Here is a 6,983-nt window from a genome sequence, read left to right on the forward strand (position 1 = left end):
GCCTGGTCTACAAAGTAAGTTCCAGGACAGCCAGGGCTATACAGAGAGACCCTGTCTCAAAAAAACAAACAAAAAAACAAAAAAAGTGTACAGATATTTTTCCTGCATGTATGTCTGTGTACCATATGTGTGTAGTGCCCACAGTGGCCAGAATAGGATCCCCTGGCTGTAGAATTATAGATGGTTCTGAGATTTCATGTAGGTGCTGGCAATTGAATCCAGGTCCTCTGGAAGAACAGCCAGTGCTCTTAACCCTTGAGCCATCTCTCCAGTACCAGGGCATCTGAGAAGATGGAGTGAGATTTTCTTCTACAGCTGAGTATTTGTAAAACTGTTGACACCTTTTAAAAACTCCACTTTCTGCAGAAATGCATTTAGTGGATTATGATACTTGTTGGTGAAATGTTGAACAAAGTAACGTTTTATGACAACTGATCCAGGAGATGAGTGTCTAGGGATTGTCATGGTCACAAGTTATCTCTTGGTTTATGTAAATTATTTAATATGTGCACTCACACCTCCCTCCATACTCAAACATTTCCTTCTAGATCTCTTCCTGGCTATAGGAATTGGGTCACCCGATATTCACCAATGAATGATCCAAGATCCTTAGAGAAACTACCTAGATGTTACCATTGGGGACCACTCTTCTCTAGCTTGCATATTCACATAAGTTGTGAGACTCAGTGAAGGGGGTCTAAGCCCATCTACTGAACAAGGGTCGACATGATCTAGACCATAAAAGTACCCTGTAGGACCCATACTTAAACTAGGCCATTTTCCTCATCCACTCCAGAATTCAAAGGGTATTTGGGATTAAAGGTTTGCCTTTCCTTGGGATTCCTTGAGCTGGAGCTGTTTGAAATCCTGGGTCTGAAACTCAGTGGTTAAAACTCCACATCTGATCCCTAGACTTCAGATAAAATAAAAATTGTGGAAATCAATTCATTTCCCTCTATTCTAAAGGACAAGAGTCTCTGCCATGAGTAAAAAACAGCAACAACAACAACAACAACAACAACAACAAAGATGAATATATGTTCATAGAGATTTTAAAAACCCACAGTGGTGGCTGGGGAGATGGTTCAGTGAGTCAACTGCACAGCATGAGGTTCTAAGTCCCACCACCTACATATAAACCAGGCATGAGGTAGATATATGTATGACTCCAGTGATGGGGATGTGGAGACACATGGATTCATGGAGCTTGTTGTCAGTCCTGCTGAATCAGCAAGATCTAGGTTCAGCGAAGACACCCTATCTCAAAAAAGCAAGGGGGGCTGTGATTGAGGAAGACACCTGATGTTGGCCTCTGGCCTTCACATGTACACAGATACATATGCCACACAGACATGAAAACACACACACACACAAAACATGATACATATAAACACACACACACCACATACATGCATGTAAGTACCACACATAGACACTCATATGCATACCACACACATACACACACCAAACATGATACAGATGCACATACCAAACACCCACACACATGCATGCACCACTCACAGACACATGCACACATGCGAGCATGTATAAATACATACATATATACATACATGAAAAAAGAACCATGACCTCCATAAGGTCATTGATTTAGTTTTTATTCTCTCTCTCTCTCTCTCTCTCTCTCTCTCTCTCTCTCTCTCTCTCTCTCTCTCTCTCTGTTTTTCAAGACAGGGTTTCTCTGAATATCCCTGGCTGTCCTGGAACTCACTTTGTAGACCAGGCTGGCCTCGAAGAAGCTCCTAATGTCCCATCTTTTGTCTATTTCCTGTAGAGTTAGATTCTTCTTTTATACCACTCTTTTCATTCTTTAAAAACAACAGTCTTCTATATAAACCATTTAGGATTGCACAACAACAAGATCAAGGAAATGTTGGAATATTTACTTGCCCTAAATTGTAGCCATTCTAGTTTTAGACCATGCACTTGGTATTACAGTGAATTTTTAGCTCTGGTCACAATAGAACCTCCATGTCTCACTAAATTCCCTGTGTAGATTTTTGGTCCTTTCCCTCCAGTCCACAGGAACCCTCTAGCCTAATTCTCTACTTGTGTACAGACATAGGACACTTGCAAAGAGGTACTATTCTGCCCTGGCACACAGCAGGACAGCTGTGGCAGGTGGGTCTCTGAGATGACCTCACTGTGAGGCTCCTCTCCAATACTCAGATGACAGGACTTTGCCCTGGGGACATAGCTTGTGAATGAGGTCTATCCTCACAAGAATGCCTCATTCTTCCTGCTGTTGTCCCATCTTGGCTCACTACCTGACTTGAGTCTGTGTTTTCAACCAGTCTGTTTCACTGTGCCCTTCAGGCCTCTAGCCTGGGCCAGGAAGGGAGTTACCTGTTCTTTAGAGGTTTTAGGGGCAAGCCACAGGTCTCAGTACATAACAGTTATATAAATTAATAGGGGAAAGAGGTTGGTCTGGCCTTGCTGTTATAAACCCAGTTACTTAAACATGGTCTTGGTGCTTGCCCTAGGCTTACACCTGTCTCGTATTAGTTAATTCCAACATGGAACCATCTCCAGGGTTCCCATGGTAATTGCTATTTTTACCTGCAGTATTTAGGACTATTGTTCTCTCTGTCCCTTTTTCAAAATCCCTTTTAATTTTTTCTTTCCTAGAGAATAGAATAATAAGTTTATTGACGTAAAACTCTCATTACAAGAAATGATCACTGTCAGTGTTGCTTGCTTACCTCTAGGACATAGATATCAACAGCAAAATCTTAACCTGATACAGTGCAAGAAGGGAAAACAGATGAATAACCAAAGCACAGTGTACTGGAAGCCTATAGAAAGTTCCATGCAGTCTCTGAGGAAAGCTACATTGCTTCTAGATAGGGATCTAGGGCAGCAGGCAGGAAAGAAAGGATTCATGGATGAGTAGGTATTGTATTCTTTGGCAAAAGGGGGTAGTGGTAGTGATTCAGAGGGTGTCGTGGGGCAGGGAATCAGATCCCCTTACCCTCTAAGGTTACAAATTCTTCTTTCCATCCTAAACGCTGGCTCTGGGACACTGCTTCCCATGGCCCTCGTATTAGTGAGGATATGTTGGTGGTACATTTTAGCAACATTTACATTTCTGAAAAATTGTGTTTAAGCTACTCAGAAATACATCTTTGCTGGACTGACACATAATTCCTACCATCGTTCTGAGGATAACCCTCAGGTCAGACATTGTTTCTTTAAGGGGACTTACTGTCTTTAAAGATTCCTTACAGGCATGTCCAACTGTGGGTGAGGATATCTATATCTATATCTATCTATATCTATATCTATATCTATATCTATATCTATATCTATATCTATATCTATATCTATATCTATATATCTATCATCTATCTATCTATCTATCTATCTATCTATCTATCTATCTATCTATCTATCTATCTGTATATCTTTTGCAGATTACAATGTCTGTAGTAATGTCTGAAGGCCAGACAAGTTCCAAGATTTGTCTTCAGTGTTCTGCAGTTACTGTGTCTACCCACCTTAAGGTGCACCCTGTTTGAGATTATTTTTAAACTTTCTAATCATCTATCATTCCTTTAAGTACCTTTCTCATATCCTAACATCAGCTTGCAGAGCCCAGATTAACCAACATTAGACCTTTTTACTCTATACTTGAATTTTCTGAGCCAAAGTTTCTTGATTTTTGTCTCTCTGAGCTACATTCTGGGTAATTTCTTCAGATCTGTATTTGAATGAACTGATTCCGTCTTTGGCTGCCTCTACTGGCTTTGTAAATCTTTTATAAATATTTTAATTTCCATTAACTTCTAGAAGTTTTTTCAACTCTTTTGTAAAACAGTTGCTTATTTGTGTGCTTTCTTGCATTTTGCTCATTTCTTGTTTTATTGGATCCATGGTCTGACTCCTATGAAGTTTTCTTTTGCAATTGAGTTGAACTTCCTTTCATTATCTTATATGTGAGTTGTTTTTGTCTTCCTTTCTGTTCATAGTCATATGTTTTCACAGGTAGCACATGTCCCCATTGGTTTGACCATAGTGAATTGTAGAGAGAATATCTTGTGTATTGTATGGATGCATCACTTGTCAATTAAAAAGTCTATGCCCTATGACCTAGGCAGGAAGTAGAAGATGGGACATCCAAGAGAAAAAGAATTCTGAGATAGAGCTAGGCCCTGCAAGATCCACCTGGGAAAGATATGAGGAGATCTGAGCACAGATAACCAGCCACGTGGCAGAAAATAGGTTTAAATAATTGGATTATTTTAGTTATTATGTAGTCAGAGAAGAGCCTAACTATATGGCCAAAGCATTTGTAAAAATATTTTGAGTCTGAGTCTTATTTCTGAGAGCATGGAGCTGGAAGGAAGAACCATGTTCAACTTCTACAGGGAATGTGTGAGTATGTTACATGACAAGTTTCCTGTTTTAACTGAGTATCTGTGTAGTTACTCCTTCAGTTACTAGGTAAAACATAAAATAGTCTGGATATGGCAGTGCCCTTCTGTATCCAGGTGGTCGAGCACGAGGATCACAAGTTTAAAGCTAGCCTTCTCTCTAGTGAGACTTTAAAAATATAAAACCAAAAGTCTTTTATTATTTTTAGGGCCTGGAGAGCATAGGGTGTGTCTGAAGCCGACAGGCAGAGAGGCTGGATAGTGCAATGAGTGAGGAGAGAAGGAAGGCGGAGAAGAGAATGAGAGAGATCTCATGTGTGAGGGAGAAATGGGGTGAGGGCAGGCAGACTTGTGGGATACACTTTTCCTGAGTCCAGAACATTATCCAAAAAGGTTTCCCATGGAGGGTTTAATTGATGTATTTGAAGCAGGCAGGCATGACATTCCAGAAGTCACAGTCACTAAAAGAAAGCCCCTGTGGTGCATCTGCATAACCCATTTGGATTGCAAGAGCCATTGGAGCCAAACTGAGCTTACCCATGGGAGGGGCCACCAGAGAACAGTTATATAAAGCAGATATCAAATAATCAGAAGCACGCACACACACACACACACACACACACACACACACACACACACACACACACACTGGCAAGCTCTACACTCAGAGAGCTGAATTTTTAGCTGCTTCTCTGATTTTACAAATGTACTTGCTAACCCACAGAAAGTTTTTCATTTTTCATCTTGAGCTCAAAGCCCTTCTGCTTTTCTTGAAGTTGGGAGACTCAAGTTATTGCTCCTTTCTTTTGACTGACCTATCTTCCTTTCCTTTGACTACCGCCCCCCCACCCTTGTCTTTTTTTTTTTTTTTTTTTTTTTTTTTTAAGACAAGGCTTCTCTGTGTAGTCCTTGTTGTTGAGGAACTCACTCTGTAGACCAGGTGGTCCTCAAACACAGGGATCTGGTTGTTTCTACTTCCTGAGTGCTAGGGTTAAAGGTGCACACAACCACACAACCATGTCAGATGAACTATCACTCTTATAGAAGCCACTGTTCATTAACCCATTGTTGGTGATTCTTAGATGCCCTTAGGACACATTCTAAGAAGTGTCTCCTGGTAGCTTGCCCTCCCTCTGTGCTTTAGGGTACTTCACACTAAGGTAGTACATGTTCTTTCTTTTCTTTAGTATACACACACACACACACACACACACACACACACACACACACACAATTGGCTTCCTGAATTCCAGATCTTTCTTGCATCATTTATCCCCCAACTTTTTATGTTCCTAGGGCTCAATCATTGATGCTTTTTTGGCAACGAGGTGATTATTTACTCCAACAAATCCTATTTGGAAATATATGACATATAAGAAGTACTCATACCTTCAACATTACTGGACACAAATTAACCCACAGTGATGAAGGAAATAAAATTCACTGACTAGTGGGTACGTCTGGCTTTTGTTATTGTTGTTGCTGCTATTGCTGTTGTCGCTTGTTTTTTAGACAGGATTTCTCTATGTAGCTCTGGCCATTTTGGAACTCAGAGATCTGCCCAACTCTGCCTCTCAAGTGCTAAGATTAAAGGCATGTGCCACCATGGCACATGGCAAGTGCTTCTCTCTTATTCTTCACTGGTAATATCTGATCAATCTGAGGACCACAAGGTTATAAAGGTCTCTAGAGTAGGTAGACACTGGAGTTCTGCCTGTGTGACAGTGACTGGGTTGAGCAACACACCTCTCCAGAATGGAATGGATCTCCCTCCCTCCCACACTTCCTCTCTCCTTCTCTTTCTCTCCCTCCCTCCCTCCCTTCCTCCCTCCCTCTGCCCGTCTCCTTCCCTTCCTCCCTTCCTCTGTTCCTCTCATCCTTCCTTCCCTTGCACAAGGCCTCATGCAGCTAGCCTGGCCTTGAACTTAATACGCAGCTGAGGATGACCTTGAACTTCTGATTCTCCTGTCTCAGATTCTTAAATGCTGGAATTACAGGCTCTCACCAGCACACCTGGCTATTAGTCACTTTATATTCATTTGTCCACTTATTAACCAACCAGTGCTGCAAACCCTCTGTCTCTCATATGCTGTCTTGGACCCTGTATCTAAAGCTACCTGATGTCCTCACTTTTGCAGAATCTAGTCTGTCAGTTATCAAAGTGAGTTCCTGACAACTTTAAAATTTTATCATTACTTGGTGCTATCTGGTGTATTTTATCTTCATTTAAGGGAGCAAATTTCCAGTTTTAAAGTTGAGGAAATTAGGGCTGGAAAGATGGCTCAGTGGTTAAGACCACATACTGCTTTTCCAGAGGATACAGATAATTCAAGCTCCATGAGGCATCTAACACCTCTAACTTCTGCAGATGTTTGCATTCACTCGCACACACCCACACAGAAATATTCACACATATACATAATTTTAAAATAGTGAAAAGTCTTTAAAGATGAGGAAACCAAGTCCCAGACAGGTTTTGTTTTGTTTTACATTCTTTTTTTATTTTTTTAATTATTATTTTCTTTATTTACATTTCAAATGCTATCCCAAAAGTTTCCTATACCCCCCCCACCCCTACTCCCCTACCCAGCC

This window comes from Mus pahari, chromosome 10 (assembly GCF_900095145.1).
Source record: "Mus pahari chromosome 10, PAHARI_EIJ_v1.1, whole genome shotgun sequence".
In the NCBI taxonomy this organism is placed as follows: Eukaryota; Metazoa; Chordata; class Mammalia; order Rodentia; family Muridae; genus Mus; species Mus pahari.